Consider the following 18,364-nt stretch of genomic DNA (forward strand, 5'->3'; position numbering starts at 1 on the left):
GATCATCTAGTTTCAACCCCCCTGCCATGGGCAGGGACACCTTCCACTAGGCCAGGCTGCTCAAAGCCCCATCCAGCCTGGCCTTGAAGACTTCCACAACCTCCCTGGGCAACCCGTTCCAGTGTGTCACTACCCTCACAGTAAAGAATTTCTTCCTTATATCTAATCTAAGTCTTCCAGTTTGAAGATATGTCAGATAAAGAACGTACTGGGGTTACAGTGAAAGTATAGGAAGAGGTCAAACTAATTAAAAGATGCAGAATTACAGTGCTGAAGGTTTAGACTCTGTAGATGCGTTATCTTCAGCTGAGACCAGGGAACCTCCAGCAAAACATGCTTTGTAAACATAGAACAAGCTACACAAAGAAACGTACATCTTAAACAAAAACATGTAGGAAGTAGTAAGGAACAATAAAAAAAATTGGAGACATTCATTTTGTGAAGTGTTACTAGACATAAAATTTAGGGCCTACAAGAGCCAAAAAATAACTTTGGGAACTTGGTCCAATTACTGGAGGGCCCCATCAATATAATGTGGACCCAACATTTTCAACAAGATTAAATCATTATGGGAAAAAAACCTGAGAGATGACAACTAAATAGCAGAAGAAAATAGAGCATGCTAATTTCCTTTCTATAGTCTTATGAACTCTTACATTTGATAATACTTTGCTAGGGTAAACTGCGGTGGTTAAAGGAGGGCATATGCTATGCATCAATAATTTTGTCCTTAAAGAGCTATGATGCATATGATTTAATATGGAGAACAAAGTGCCCATAAAGAGCATATATGACCTTTTTGTTCAATAGCTTAAGCACATTAGCTTCAGCTCCTTCAAAAAAAATCTTTAATCAACTCCATGACAAGCTACAAGCTGACATGTATTCTTGTGTGACCAGTCAGATGACATGACTCAGCAGAGAAAATTTTAGAGGCCTAAGGTGCAGAGAAAGTTCCTGTCATTTCGTAGTAACATTTTTTTTCTTGCACTGTACAAAGAATTCTGTGTAAAAGCAGGGAATTAAGCTGCTCTAAAGCAGAGTGTAATAAAGCGTATAGTAGGTTTTCATGACACTATTCTACCAGGCTCTCTGTGTTTAAGTACTGTAGCAACTTCCTCACAAAGCCTTTTTATCTAAGACCCACATGCTCTACAATAGTCCCTCCAAGTTATGCGATTTTGTTTTAATTCCAGTTTGGAGTATGCATTTGTTACCACTGAAAATAATTTCTGTTTTGTGCAGATGCTTTCTCCTGCATGTCCTTGTTATTAATCAGATACATTCTTCAGGCATTTATTTGACACAAATTAAGTCAAGCTCCCACTATGCAGTTCTTAATATGTGAGGGGGATGGTGCCTGAATGTGACACCTACTTATTTAAGAGTCCCAGAATTTTACTTGTATCAGTCACACTGGCACAATTCCGAGCAGTGTTTGTAAACTTAAAAGCTTTAATTCAGTATTCCAGCAGTGAATTAGGGAAAGGAATTAGCACTTCCCAAAAGATTGTGTAGAGGGTCTTTTTCTTTTACTGTGAGAGTAGTCTGTGATCATTTGGATTGTTCTGTGCTCCTTGCTGTGCTTTGGGATGTGGTTATTGTATGAAAAGCTTAATGCTGGTTTTAATCTTAGCAATGAGATTGTGAATTAAAATTACAGGGTGCGCTGAAAGTCCATAGTCAAGTGTTTGCATTATGTTCTTTGGGAGTTTGCTGCAGGACAGCTTGTACAATTGTTTACTCCTGTGGTTGCAGTGGAGGGCTAAGCTCTGAAGGATGCCAACACAGTTGAACTACAGGGGTAGGGCAATTATCAAAAAAGTAGGCATCTTCCAAAAAGAAGGACACAAAGGAAGTTGTGTCCAAAAAAGGAAACAGAAAGGTTCATAAATCTTTGTGAAATGTGGAAACACATTAAGGCAGGCTAAAATGAGTTAGAGCAACAACCAGCAAAAAGGAATTGATATTAGTAACTTTAATATTTCTGAGAATAAATCTTGCAAGAGAATCCTGAAGATCCACAGAGAATCAAGGCTGGGTGGGAAGAGCAATCGTGATAAAACCAGATAAAGTAAGGAGGATTTTTTTTGTTCACTGGAGAGTATCTTGTGAGGAGTTACACAGCAGAACTCTTCCCATACGGAGGACTAGACAGAGAATATGCCTTAAACTGTATTATCAATAGAGTGAATGGAAAAGATAAGCAATAATGATTTGGGATGATCAGATGTATTCATCTTGGAATCCTAAATTAATTTGTAGCTGGGGAAAGAGGAGTGCTGAGTTTTTGCTTAATATCAGTGGTACTATGTGGTATTGGAAGATGGTGAATGTGACATAAATATGACTGCCTAAAAGTACTCCATGAATAATCCAGGTAACTGCATACCAATATGCCTGACATCTCCACTGGGCAAGGTAGTAGAAACTGTAATAAATAGTAGGATGAGATGGCACTGAGCTGTGTTGGCCGAGCTTTGTGGAGAAGCCTGCACTGTTAGAGCTTTTGCTTTGCTAGTGTTACTGCTTGAGAACTAAATTTCTAAATGCCAATAAAACCACTGACATCTTTCACCAGCATTAAATATAGTAAAGCAAACAAGGCATTAAAAAAACAGAGAAAACTCTACTGTATGCTCCTAGCATACTCCAAGGATGTGGTCTAGATCATCTGAAAACATGTGAGATAAAAGATGAAAGAAAGATTAGCCACAAAGCAGGCCTAGAAAAAGAAAAGCCATGTGATGTGAATTGACATAAAAGAGATATTTCATTTCCTTTTATCTCTTTCTTTAAATGAATTAATATAACAGAAAAAAAAGAGTATTTTGGTTTTTTGTAGGGGGTTATTATTATAATCACATGACATTTTAATGTCAGACTCATCAGTCCTTCCTGAAAAGGCCAGTAACCTTTTACTTTTTAATAGTGTCTTTGTCCATGAGGCAAACATACTAAAAAATAACTACTGTTTTCAACAATAAATTTATTTAGCTGTAAGATACCTACTAGTCTGCCAGTAGAAGTGATTATGACCACTTTAAAAAAAAGATTTTGTTGAGAAACATGCGTTTGTGATGTGTCTGAGCAAGATGCATATACAACATGTCCTGCGCAGTTGTCATCAAAAGAAGCATTTGGAGGGAAGCAATCTCAAAAGCTTAATCAGGCACCCCTGCAAGAATGGTCAAGGCTACAGGGGCATGCAACCTCCTAATGTTACAGCTGTAAGCAGTCTGCTTGTGTTGCTTAGTGGATGAGATTAATAAACACCAAGCACCTGGTCTCCATGAGGAGTATTTAGAGCATTAGAGAAACTATTTAAAAGAATTATGGTTTGAGGAAAATGTTTACACTCTGAAAGTTATAACCTGGCCTTCATAAGAACCCACAATCTTTGTGAAGTTATTGGATAAATGCTAAACAACTGAGCTGGAAGTTGCCATTACACCTTTTCCTCTCCTATGAGTTGTAGCTACCATAATCAATCTGTTTTGGAGAAACATAGAGTCTTTAAACATATAGGTGATAAATCTTGTGTAGGCAGTGTTGGCAACCTTTTGTTGGTGGTTCTTAATGTGGATCCTGGGTATTCAGTCTTTTGTGATAGCAAAATTTTTCTGCTTCCTGTATAACATGTCCTGCACAGTTGTGGTCAAAAGAAGCATTTGGAGGGAAAAAATCTTGAACAGCAACTGAATCTGCCTTACTAGTTGGTTGTGATGAATAATACACTATTTATTTAATTTAAATCTCACAGAAACCCAGCTAAATAAGATAATTTGAAGCTTTACATATGTTTTTTTCTTATGGCAAGTTTGAAATGTAAACTTGTGATTTCTCTCCAACTCATTAATTCACGGGATCTGTTCTGGTTCAAAATAGCCCCAGTGAAGTCCAGAGGGCAGGCAGGCTGGTGTGAGAGAGCTGTGCTAAGAACTCCTGATTGTGAATTGGGAACTGCCTTGCTGTGTTCCACCCTGTAACTTTTCAGTTGAGCTGTATGAGCCCAAAAAGAACTAGTTATCTGCTTTCCTAGTCTTTCTTTCACCTTTTTTGGAACTTGAATTTTTTTTTTTGTCCTCCTTGTGTACTTTTGACTCCCAGTAGCTCTACTGTTGATTATTTACTAAAATTGATAAAGCAAGTAAGAGAATAAATGGTTGATTCATATTCAGATGACTAAGTGAACAGCATGTGAGTGCAGCTAACTGTGCTTGTGCTTACTGTCCTAAGGGTTTAGGACTGAAGGTGGTATCACCTGTTGGACCAACTACTTGGGAGAAAAAAAAAAGAAGCTGAAGAAGCCAGTTATGTCTGCTTGATTATTTATCTGGGAATGAGTTAGAATTTGAGTGTGGAGGAGGTTATAAAAATTGAGATTTGCTTGAAGTGATGCTGTAGCAGGTCTGGATATCTCCTTTTGTGCTGCCTGACCAGATTTGATAAGGTAGGAGAAAGCAGGCCAAATGTTGCCCTTCATCACTTGAAAAAAATTTTTTATCCTCAGTCTGAACAGAGCACACTTCCTTACAAATCGTAACAATAGTAGTGAAATTGTTTTCCATGTGTCTCAAACTTGTTGCCTATGTAAAGATACAATGTAGTATGGTTATCAAAGTTATGTTATTAACATAGGTGTAAATCTTTCTTAGAGATTGTTGCACCTGCTAATTCCCTCCATCTGAGTGTTGGCTACATAGATATCTGTAAATTTTGAGAAAGATTAAAGATATTGCCTGGTCTCCAAGAAACTTCTTTTCCATACCGCTATAGTATGATACTGAACATATGAAGGAGGGCATTAAGGGCAATGATTTAACAGTATGAAGAAGTTTGCAAACTTTATTTAGTAAGGCTGTTGAGTTATAGGAAAGTTTGATATTTCTCTGGTTTTAATATAGAACTTAATATAAAATCTGCTAGTGGGGAAAAAACCAGCCTAAAGAAGGGTACTTTGAACTATGAACTGATTGTGAAATTTTCACAAACAGAACTTTTCATCAAATGCCTAAAGTCTATCACATTTTGCTTACAGGAATGCAGAAAATATCTGGGGGAAGACAGAGTATGAAAAAAGTCTTCCCCTCTCCTACTGTCCCCCAGAGTAAGTGTGCCAGCGTTCACTGAGTCTGGTGCCAGGAATGAATGTGGAAGAACAAATGGTATAGTTGGGTAGCAGTGAGCAAGGCATAAAAGAGAAACAATCTGTCTGGATCCCTGAGGTCTTGATAAATTGGGATGAAGTTGGGAACCATTTGGAAGAGTTCTGTGATTGATGAGTTGTGTTCTGCAATGACAAACTGGTGAGGCAAACTGTCAATCGGTTTAGAATTTTTTCCTCCCATTTTACTTTGCTGTTTCATACAAAGATTATCAGTTTTGTCTGGAGCTGGAAGTAAATGGTAACAGGCATTGGTTTCCACAAACCAGCTAGTTTTGTAGAAAAGGAATGTTTTTGAGAAGACTTTTATAGTTTCTTCTGCAATGGTTTTGGTCTCAAAAGCCAAGGTAAGATTATTTTCATTTTTTTCAGACAGGTCTACTAAAAAATATAAACAAACTATCTCAATATGCCTCATAGTCAGCAGATAAATTTTTATGCTGGTATCTGGTGGGGAAAGTTGACTAGTTGTCAGGAAAAAATATTAAAGCAATTTTAATTCGTGAAGACATATAAGAACGGATTTAGGTAGCTGCCTGAAGCTGTAACCATAATAAAATCAGCTTACTCAGTTGTGTCCCTTTCTGCCCCTTCAGTGTTGACTAAATGGAGACAATGGTATTTGGCTACAGCCTTGGGTTATTAAGTAGGATGGCTTACCCTGTTTCTTCATTAGAGACTTCGTCTGTTAGTATCTACTGTCTTTTTCCTCTTATGCTGGATCTTAGTTTTATATTATAACAATCTCTGTTGTACTGTAAGTCCTTAATGTCAGGTTTTTTTTTTCCTAGATGGTAGAGATTGCTGTCCTGATAATGTTTTAAAGGAATGATAATGTACAGTGTATACCATAGGTTACTTACTGAATGTGCAATAACAGAGAAATGGGTGTTGTCATGAGGAGCTGAACTGTGGGATCTTCAGGCTTTTTATTTACATTTCTCTTCTGACTACAGGATTATAGACATAAAAACATAATACTATAGTATTATTTTAGATGAAAGAATATAGACATAATAAAGACAAGTAGGAAAGCTGGAGGCAGGAGTCAGGTGCAAGTGGCTGATAACATGCTAGCCAGCAGCCAGCCTGAAGGCATTCAGTGTTCACAAAAAGAAAGGTAAGGGCACAGAGACATGTTTGGCAGGCATGTATTTAAGTATAAAGGGTGTTTTTGTGTAGTGTGCTAAATTTCTTTGCTACATGCGTAGTTTTGATTTGTGCTGAGAGTAATGGCATTGTGGTTACCAGTTGGTTAGCTTAATTGCTTCAATTCTCTTTCTGAACTGTAGCAGAAGCTGATGATACTGCAAGTGCTGGTATTATGCTGGATGTTTGTGATTCACTGATGACGTGAAGCCATGTAGAATTGTAAAGCTTTTACTATAGTATTTCTCCAGTGCCTTAACAGATCATATACAGCAATAAAACAGGTTGCTTTGATTACTACTTAGGTGCTTTTGTTTTCAAAGGATTCAAATTGGTGTTACTGTATTAATTTCTGTTATTAGCGCTTGCTGTTTTGGCCCTGTTTTGTGTTTTAATCCTTGAATGTCTTCAGAATGAATACTGATCAATGGCATGATTTCCTTGCTTTTTAGGGAATATCTCTTCTGTGTTTTCTGAGGTAGATGGTGAACTGAATGTACACCTATAGTAGCTTAAAGAATGCTGCCTTTTATGTGATAAGCAATGGGCTTGTTTGGAAAACTAAGATCTATTTACTCAGTATTCTTCTAGTTAAGAATACTATATATATATGAGTATAAAAAGACCCTTTTTCCTCATATTTTGATATACATACCCCTAACGCATACCCCTAACGCATACCCCTAACACACAATATTAATTTTTTCCTGAAATTCTTTGCTAATGATGTGTTTAATTCCTCTTTGAAGAGCTCAGTGGTTCTTACTCAGGTGTATACACACGCAACTCATTTCTGAGCTTTATTGTGATGAACTCGCCCAGCAAGGGTTAAGGAGCACAGCTTATTGATGGGCCTTGGAATTATGCATTATTGCAATCCTCCATGCTTCCGCGGCAAATTCCCATGAAAAGACTGTATTTTTAAGACATAATGTTAAAAGTCAGCTGTTCATAAACGACATGCTTTGTCCTGCAGGCACTAGGGGGCAATATTTGATTTCTTTTGGTTGTGTAGTGCAAAGCGCTAAGAGCTGTGGACCTATGTAGCTTAATGTAGGTGGTATGTGGTAAGCACTGAAATCAGTGTCAGGGTTCTCACTCACTTCAGTTACTGCTTATACAGGCTCTAGTGGGAAAGTTTTCTACAAACACAATGACAATTGAAAACAAATGGTGAAAACAGTGCCTGAACTCAGAATCCAATGTGGGCATTTTGACATGCTTGAAAAGATTTGTCAGGGATGGAAAATAAAAATAAAATCAAGTGATACTGTTCCAATTCTTTTTCTCAAAAGAGAGTGTCATATTATAAAAACATGACAAAAATTAAGTACAGTAAGTGATAATTGTGTCAGAGATGAGTCGAACTCCTTCTGTCTCTTGGCTTGTTCATAACCATCTTACTAACTTGGCATTCCTTACAGATGTTTGTCTATTTATGAGTCTTGATCATTTTCAAACTCATGTTTCTCTTTGTTTCTATGCAGAGGGTGAGGAGATAAGATGCTGCAAATCTGATGAAGAAAGTTGATGTTTGAATCAGGCTATGTAAGTATTTAAGATACATACAGTGTAAAATGTTACAGGCAATAAACAGATTATAGTTTATTTACGATGGACCAAGTGACTGAACATTTTTGCTATGCTTTTGGAAACTGTGAACCCCCCATAAGTTCTTGTTTGTCTGTTATTTTAAAATCTCATTTATGGATAGAATATTAATGATGAAAACTTGGACAAAGTGAAGTCAGTGGTGTAACTCCTAAATGCTCTATGGTATTGTATGAATTAGAGCTAACCAATTACATACACCTGTAGGATGTAATGGATTATTTTGTTATGCTTCTTGTGTGTTTTTGTTACTGGTATATTTGACAGAATTGTTTGTGTGTATGAAATCCTGAAGTAGGTTCTAAAGCAAACCAGGTTTGGAGGGGGTTAGTAAGTAAAAGACTGATGTGTTCTGAGAAGGAGTAGAAGAATAGGTAGCTTTTGTTTTGCCAGAAGGGCTAGCAAGGGGAAGGAGGAAAGAGGGAGAAAACTAGGAATGGACTTTGGGAAGTGATGATTTTAAAATGGTAGGACAGAAATAAGTAGGAGGCAAATGGGCTTGTCAAATGCAGTTTTGCTAATGACTTCCCTGCCATTTAGTTTCTTTTGATTGTGTTTGCAGCCTCTCAGATTTTTCTTTCAGAAGTATTTTCTGATTTGCCACTTGTAAGGCTTTATCTTAGTTAGGTGATTAAGTGCTTCCCAATCACCATTCAATTTGTAATCATATCTGATTGCTGATTTTAACCCTAAATGAATACATTTCATTGTGAAAGGCAGCCGAGAATCAAGAACTGGCAACAGTTCTTGATTTTATTTTAGAGTGAGGTTAAAGAGCTACATGCAAATATGGTTTCCTTCTCTTTTCATTATTATAAATAAAGAGAAGTGAAGAAAGAAGAAGGGTCTCAAGAGGAGAGAGACCCAATGTTGTGTTGTCAATATATCCATTTAAAGTTCAGTGAAACAGTAAGTCTGTATCTATGTGATGTGATCCAAGGGATTTGGTAAACACATAGAGAACAACGTTTAGCCGAGTACACCCCTACTGCTATGTAGGGGCTCCATATAATTGAATATAGAGATTTTTCATTAGCAGTAGGATATGGATGTGCCTTACAAGTCTCTCTTCTGTGTCAAAGCATAAATGACAGATGGTATCAGTGACACCTTAGTTCTGTCTCCTGCTTCAAAATAGACTTGCTGTCAATTAATTCAGGCTAAGAGTCAATTAAATTTTGTTATCTATTTTTTCGGTTAGTTAGTACTTTTAGCATTTCCAACTCGTTAGTTTTTTAACATTTTGGCAGAATGAATCCTGACCCATGACTGGGGCCCTTACTCATTAAGGTAGAATCATGAATAAGATAAAATAAAAAAAATTGCATTCAGCATTCGATTTAATTATCATCATGGAACAGCAGTAAGAATATATAGAAATATTTTCTGAAATACTGAAAAAATTAGGAATGAGAAAGATTGTATTTTCAGAAAGGTATTCCTGATTTCAGCATAATCTTCTCTTATGATGTTGAATATGCAGTACACTTCCTCTGTGCATGAGTTCCCTTCTGCTAAAATGAGGATAATGAAATTTTCCATTCTATAGAACTATTGTGAAGAAAATTCCATTAATATATTTCCTCAGGTATTCATGTGATAGGTGCTATAGAAAATGCTACAAGAAAACAACCACAAAAAACTGCTAGCTTTATTTGTATTTGAAAAAAAGAAGTGTATTTTCAGTAAGAAGTTAAAGAATAAATTCCCTTATAGCAATGAGCTGAATTTGTTTCACTTTTGATCCATTTGGAGAGTGACTTATGTAGAAATAAATCTGAGAGAAGTTAGAAGTTGCTAATGTGGAGCCTGCATGAAGTTGCTAAAAAGGAAAGCTATGTAGGAAGAGCCTATAATTTTCATTCCTATCTTTGGACTTGGATTAATGCCCAGAATAGTGACAAATACAGCGTCACTGGGGAAAGACTGAGAATCATCTCCACTGGCAATAGCAACTAACTAAAGGAAAGGATAATCTTAGACAATTATAACAATAAAGTATTTGTTTATAAAAACAATCTTTTTCTATTTTCAGTACAGATAACTGACAAGAGAGAGACTTATTTAACACTCATAGCATTTTCAATGGGAGGAAGAAAAGGAAATGTTGATAACTGTGTGTGTGCAACTGTGTGAATGTATGCATGATATATATATACAGATATCTATGTTCAACAGACAAATTCAGATGAAGGTATTAAAAAGTATCATCTCCCTCTCAAGACCAAAACCATACTTTCTCTAAGTGAGATATTAAAGCGGCACCTTTCTGAAGAGCTTGGCATACAAGGTGCATAATTTACCTGAGAACATCTGTTTGATAGAAGTAGGGGTAGCATGTAACACAACAGCTGTATTTATTTAATTTGTGCCCCTCTGTCATTTGAACTTCTTTGTTAAAAAAGAAAGTACATACAGACATGCTCTGGTTTAAGCATTAAATACTTCCCCACACCTTTTAGTCCCATATTGCTCTTATTGCTATCCCTTCAGAAGCCTGACTTTACCCTCTGCTCCTCTAGAAACACTGCCTTACCTGCTCCCCCATTTCTGCCTTCCTTCCTCTGAAGGAACTGTGAGGTTACATGGACAAGTACAAAATTGTTGAACAATAGTTATTTTTCCTTAGCAAGGTAAGAAGAAATGTGGTTGGACCCCAGAAGGGACAGGTGACTTTACAGTGGAACAAAAAACCTCCTTGTGCTGTCTGAGTTGATAATATCCTTGGAGAAAGTGGGTAATGGGCTTTTCTGGCTGTCTTTGGAGCCTGAGGGAAACAAAAGTGGTCCCTGTAGTTTTCACCTCCCTTATTCAAAATTCAAATCATTCTTCCTGTCTGGTTTGGGTGTAAAGCGTTTTTGACGGTAAAATGCTGTGGCTCTGAATGTCTTTTGGAAGGGTTTAGGAAAGTGAGGCTCTGGCAAAAGTATAACAGGAGGGCCAAATGGAGCAAAATGGTACTATTTTGTAATGTGTAACTGCATAAATGATTTTTAAAGTGGTTTGAGTTGGTTTTTTTTTTTTTTAATCTTTTTGGTTGTTGTTTGTTTTTAACATGGTTGTATATATGGAAAAGGGAAGCAGGTCATACCAGCTCTGTGCATGGAACAAGTTGTTGCTATAGTATGGCATGTACAAATGTTCCCCTTGGGTACTGAGATACTAGTTGTATTAAGTTTGGGTTTTTTGGGTTCCTTTAAGTGCTTTTGAAGCACGGTCCATCTAAAAGGAATTTAGGGTTGTAAGAAGTCTGCTGCTAATATTGGCAAAAAAACATCCAGAAACAAGACACGGGATTTGAACAGTAGACATATTTTCCTTATTGAACGGAGAATTTCAGACATGTCACCTTTTAAGTATTCCTACTGCTGTAGTGTTCTCTGACCATATGACTTTCCTCATTTCTGAACATTGTTACTGTCTTAGGAAATGGATAAATTATAGATGATAGAGGGTCTATTCAGATTGGGTCTATGTTGAAAGACCAACTGACTTCACTGAACCCAGTTCATTCTTAGTATAACAAAAGGTGTCTTCCAACACCTCTTCCTTTATTATATGAAAGTATGCTAATGCAAACATGTATCTAAGGTTAGATACATTATTTTTTAAAGTCCTTGCATATCCTGCACTTTTTTCCTAGTGAATATAAAATTTGATTGTGATTGTTGAAACAATTTAATTTGCTATAAGAGATTTCACAATCTTACCTCTTCTATTTGGGGCACTCCCAACTGTGTATGTGGAGAGAGATTTGAGTAAAATACAGTAAATATAGTCTTAAAATAAAAAGCAGCATTTATGTTTATGGGAATAATTGTCACTTTTAGTGAAAATTTAGTGCAATTTAACATATCTGCCATGCTTTTACATATAAAGAGGCAGTATTATTAAAGGCTAGATACATATGCATAGATACATAACACATAGATACGTATGCATGTGTATATTTTTATACTAGAACCAAGGTACCTGGCTTAGTACTAGCTGGCAGAGAAATCTACTTTTGGGCTGAAAGACTGCAGTAACTCAAACTAGTAACGTTGCTGGGAAGATAAAGACATGTTTTAAATATTAACTGGTGTGAAATATCTTGTTAAAGCCTGTTGTTGACACACATTCTTCAACAACAAGAGTCTGTTTGCAAGCAAAAATAGGAACATGTGATGATACAGCTGAGCAAAATACAGTTCTCCACATTATGTGCGGTTGCTAAGGATATAAATCTATCAGTGATATCTCATTTTAGGAGTTCAGAGAATGAATAATAGCTCTATGACTAACTATTAATGATATGGAGTGAAAAGAAGCACTGTTGGGTAACAGAAGGTAGAATCATTTTACTATATGCAGCGATGAACATTACCTTGCACAAACAGTACAGCCTTGAAGAAGGGTGGGTGGAGGTGCAGCTGGGTGGGAGGCAGAAAAGAGGATTGAGAGAATATGATTTATGTGTGAGAAATACAATCCTGTAAATAAATTTTAACATTAGAAATTTAACACTGGAGGTGCTGCAGGCTGGGCTTTGAGTTTCCAGACACTCCCTGCTTTCAATATTGGATTAATGACATTGTTATTTCCACAGCAACCATTAGTGACATTGCAGAAAGGACTGCAGCTAGAGTTTCCATTGTTATAGTTATGGATTAGTGCTATTGTAGTTCTAGTTATTTAAGATGATCCTCCATCAATTCCTTTCCTCTTTTCCTTACTACATGTTTTTACTAACATAACATATGCAAATAAGCATGTGATTTGTATAACTGAAAACTAGCTGAACGGCCTTGCCTAGGCTTTCAATTGTTGATTTTCTGGCACAGCAGTAGAGATATCATATTATTTAAATGCTTCTAAAGATGATTTTAAAATTACTGATGCTACGTTAAAAACATAAGCACACTGATTATAAAATTGGAAACGTCTGCATGATCCAGATAGTAGCAGCAGGTTATAGGTACAGTTCACCAGATTTGGTTCAGAAGTGTGCTAGTGTGGCCACAGTCGCTATAGGCCGGATAGGTATGCTTAAAGCCAAGATACACATATTGCTGTGAAGGAGTTGAGTATCTTGATTCCTGTTACACCTAAGAGATGGAATTACATAATGAGTTACAGCAGATTATTTCCACTTAAAATACTTTTTTTCTTGATTATTCTATGAATAATTATTTTTCAATATCATAATGTGATATTAAAAGCTTGTCTGACTGCTTTCTCTTCTGTCAGTTTGATCTGCAAAATAAATATTTAGTAGTCGTGATCTACAGTACCTACAGTGATCTACAGAATGCTTGCAGGTGTGTTAAATCCGTTTTTCTTGCTGAATCATTCAACACCAACAAATTAAGGCCAAGGAGTTCTCTCCCATGCATACAACTGCTAGATCACTCCTTTCCCATTGCGCATCTCTGTATTGAAGAAACTGCATACTGTTGAAACAAGTATCTTCAGCTATTGCATTACCACACTAGCTCACAAGAGTGCAGTGTAGGGGCAGGCTGAAAGAATGTCGCAGCCAAGAATTGAAACATAACTGATATAGTAAGTCTAATTTTAGGTGCAAGAGCCTCAACAGTTTCTTTACAAATAATGAGAAACCGACTTAAAACTATCTCAGTAGGTGTTATGCATGAGCAATGTTCTTTTCAGTATTTTTTTACCTGTGTCTAATTTGTATTTTGTGCATGTATTTGCATACAGTTTTTTAAAAAATAAGTTACTTCATTTCTTTTCTTCTTCTCAAATTGTAAGATATTTCAGTCACAATTCCCATAGATGTTTTGCACCTCTCTGGGTGTTTTAATACATTCCACTGCACTACATTTTTTTAATTGATGTTTTATAATGTAGGCAAATAATCTACAAAGCAAATATCTAACATGACACATTTTAAAAACTCTATATTGACAGCTTTGTTTTTAATAGCTGTTTCTGAGAATTTTATTTCCCTTTGTATGTAGAGCATTTTAAAGTGTTAAGTCATTTACTGAAGTACTGCAACACATCTAGTACATGCATAGATATAAATACTCTGAGTGGGCAGAGAATAACACCCAGCTAGATACATGGGCAAAATGCACGGTATGGTATTGATCAAATCACTTAACATCTATATATAGCAAGAAATCAATTTATACAATATGGATCTAGTTATTGGGCAACCTTGGCTCTAGAAGTATAGCTCGCACTATTTCTACCCTGCTGATTGCATACATTGGACTCAACTGAATGGAGTTCTCTGTCTTGAGCTAGATGAAAGACCTTTTGAGTAGTACATCCCTGACAGAAGAACTCTGCTTAGTATTGTAGGAGCTGACCAAGCATAATCCAGTTTTTGAGATTGGTCCTTCCTGAGCAGCCTGACAGCACTTAAGCCATGGAGGATTTAAAAAATACTTATTTTTACAGTGATATTTCGTGGCTTGTTACTTAATTTCTCTCTCATATTCCCAACCTGAACGACCAGTGAGGGGTGTTGGTGAGTGTTTGTGGTGGTGTGTGTTTGTTTGTTTTTGTTTGTTTGTTTAAATTTAGCTTACCTTTAGATTTACTTGGTCTAAAGTGTGCTCAGTGGAGTTAAAATTCTGGTAGACTTTGATGGTGTTGGAGCACCTGAATTTACCTGCAGAAAATCCTGATACGAGAAACATGATATCAAAAACTTCAAGTATTCCTCTGGATAATGTTCTTAAAGAATAAGTGACTTAAAAAAATCAGTGACTGTGCATGAACTAAATGAAGTAAAATGTGGGATTATGAATAATAAGACTCTTTGGTCTCATAGCAAGGGTCCCATAGCCTACAGAGTCTTTACTAGCAGTTCTAAGTGGAAAAAGTGGTTTGTGACAGAACTTAACAGCACCTTTGCTTTCAGACTATAAGGGTCTTATAATTTTGGCTTCCTGTTGTGATACTAATATAAAAAATAAAATCCAGCGTAACCTCCTTGTATAATACAGGGCCAATAATGGTAAAAACAATGATAATGTTTTAGCTTTTATATGCTGTCCAACATTTGAGATGCTTGTTTTCAAACACTTTTACTCTGCTTCCAGATATGTATGTGTTTATGAAGACCTAGTTCTGTCAAAAGGGAAATGGTGATAAAATATGCACAGTATTGTTAATATTACAAAGACAACACAGTATAAAAACATCTTCAGAAATTGGTGCCACAGATTGAGGACACAGTGACTTAAACCTATCTTTAGATAGTCTCTGTTTTAAATCCGTGTCCTCTTAGGCTTTGTAGTACTTAGATTTCCTCTCCATTTTGCTGCAGAAAGTTATTTTGGCTGCAGATGGTCAAATAGAAAAACTGTACTCAAGTTATTTAATTGATAGCATGTGTATTAATATTTATGGAATTTGTTGAACCAAGAAAAAATATAAATAATGAATTTGAAGCAAACTAACTGAAGTTCTTGCATTACTTGCTGAAGAATAACGTTATAGTACAAAGTTCAGTTGGAGGCAAGTCACTGTTTGGTGTGTACCCCAGGGGTTGGTACTGGGACCAGTACTGTTCAACCTCTTTGTTAATAACCTGATGATGGGACAGAGTGCACCCTCAGCAAATTTTCAGACAATGCAAAAATGTTGAGGAGTTCCTATACAATACTACACACCAGGTGGTTGTGCTGCCATTCAGGTGGGGCTGGACAGGCTGGAGAACTGGGCAGAGAGGAATCTCATGATGTTCAACAAGAGGCATTGCCAAGTCCTGCCAGTACACGCTGGGCGCCACCCAGCTGGAAAACAGATTTGCAGAGCGGGACTTTTGCGTACTGGCGGACAGCAAGTTGAACATGAGCCAGCAATGCACCCTCACAGCAAAGAAATCCCACAGCATCCTGGGCTGCATTAGGAAGAGCACTGCCAGGAGATTGAGGCAGGTGATCCATTTCCTCTGTATTCAGCATTGGTGAGGTCATATATGGAGTATTATGTCCACTTCTGAGCTCCCCAGTATGAGACATATGTGGACTTCCGGGATTGGGTCCATAGAAGGACCACAAAGATCATCAAGGGACTGGAGCATCTGTCATATGAAGAGATACTGAGAGAACTGGGACTTTCAGTTTGGAGAAGAGAAGACTCAGTGGGGATCTTGTTATGTGTATAAGTACCTACTGTGAGAGAATGAAAAAGGGGGAGCTAGACTCCTGTCATTAGTGCCTACTGATAGGACAAGACGCAATGGGCACAGATTAAAACACTTGAAATTCCCTCTGAACAAAAGAAAAACCATTTTTACTGTGAGGATGGTCAAACATTGGAACGGGTTGCCCAGAGAGGTTGTGGAGTCTCTGTCTGCAGAGACATTTAAAAGCTGTCTGGACGTGGTCCTGTACAACCTGGTCTGGGCAACCCTATGTGCGCAAGAGAGTGGGACTAGATGGTCTCAAGAGGTCCCTTTGAACCTAAATGATTCAGTGATTTCTCTTACCTTCAGATAATATGGTGAAAAAAAAATTATCACAGTGGCTGTGTATGTACGTGAATCTCGGGTGATTGTGCTGAATGAGATCGAAATGTGGAAAGAAGCTATGGTGGAATCTATCGTTGGAGCAGCAATGCATCCTGTGCTCCTGTGCTTCCCCATAAACTTATTCAATTGTGCTTAGGCCAGTGGATTCTGGTATCTTTCCCACCAGGACTTTACTGCTCTGTACAGACCCATGAAAGAAATTTTCCAGTTTCAGCTTTCATAGGCCCAGTCTGTCAGCAGTTGATGGGAAATGTTCATCTGTCACTGAGGTGTGACAGTAAAAAGAAAGAATGACCTAATAAAATGTTTGCACAACACAATTTTCACTTAATATAAGCAGCTTTGATGGAAACGTTTACAGACAATCTGAGATATTTAATGCATTGAGAAATTCAAAACTGAGAACTGTACCAGTCATAACAGCTAGGTGGCTACTATAACACACTTTCTTTGCTTTCAAGCCTATAGATCTCAGGTCGCCTCTTTTTCAGATTTTAAAGGCCCATTCTTACAGACATAGGTAAAAACCTACAGTAACAATAATTTTGTTAAATGTTTTTATTCATCAGCACCATCTCAGTGAGATAAGGTTTTATGGTATATGAAAATTTTTATCTAAAACCTGATTTTTATAATTATATTTATTAAACATGCTTTTCTTCTTTTTGCTAGGCTTTTCTGCCTAGTTGTAAGCATGCACAAAGTGTCAGTTTTCTGCTATAGTAGATAGAAATTTTCTGCAGTTGTAATCTACTGCCAGTGGTGCAGCTACTGGCAGTAGATAATGTTTTAAGCATTTGCATCAGTGAGCACATTTTACAGGCACTTTGAGCTATCCTACCATGCATTTGAAGGAAACATTGTGTCTCTTTTGACCACAAATTGAATTTACTTGCAGGTCTCCATTTTATAAAATATAAAAAGATGTTCGGTTTCTGCCCAATTCAGTTTTGTGTTTTAAAGTCTCCTTAAAATAAGCTGACAGGCATTTTGAATCTGAAAAATCCTTCTTATTTCCTGTCAAAAAATGAGGTGAAATATGGCAGATGAATACTGGGCGGGGGGGGGGAGGCGAGCAGGGAGGGAGCTGCAGAATCATTCTTAAGTGGAAAACCATGATATGCTGTAAAAACTAAGAAATCAACTTCATTCATGCAAGCATCTGAAACAACTCATTTCTAGTGCAATGGAATGTCCACCTCTGAGACGTGAGGAGAAGGTCCTACATATATCAAATTCCCTGTGTATCTTGCGGTAGCCTGGTCTTTAGTTTACTGGGATCAACGTTCTTGTTGATTCTAGATTCTAAGTTTGCCAGCAAAAAGTTTGCCAGCAAAAGTTTAGCAAATCTTTCAGAAACAAGAAGCTTAGTGGACTGCTGAGTAATAAATTCATGTTCATAATTTTGATCAATATGGAATTTAACGAGATTCAAATCTTTAAACTACTCTATAGTCTTAGCAAGATTTCACTTATCTAGTTTACCCTTCAATAGTTGTGTCCCGTTTCAGTACAGTTAATTCTTTCAGTTTCACCACAAATAGTCTGTGTTCACAAACAGGTAGAATTCAAACCTAGAAGTTTGTGGGAATCAAAGATTGTTTTTGTTTCACACGATAATCTTCTCCCCCCCTTTATTTTTTTACATTAAATTATTCAAACCAGCTTTTTTCTACTGTCCCATTAGGTGCTGCATCATGAATAGTGAAGTTTTGGTGGGTCCAGTGCTCAGTCCCATTCACCACCTTCTCCCATTAAAACTGACAAGGAACAAATACACTGAGAAAGGAAGAGATTAAGGATATGTAGAAACAATGCAGCTCATGGTGTGCTTCAGCAGAGTAAGTTGATTTTGGTTTATTTTCAGGGGCTATTGCTAATAAACTTTTTTACAGACACTGTGCGCAAGCAGCGCTTTTTCAGGTCTAAGAAAGAGAAAAAAG

The sequence above is a fragment of the Chroicocephalus ridibundus genome, chromosome 7 (genome assembly GCF_963924245.1).
Source record: "Chroicocephalus ridibundus chromosome 7, bChrRid1.1, whole genome shotgun sequence".
Classification (NCBI taxonomy): domain Eukaryota; kingdom Metazoa; phylum Chordata; class Aves; order Charadriiformes; family Laridae; genus Chroicocephalus; species Chroicocephalus ridibundus.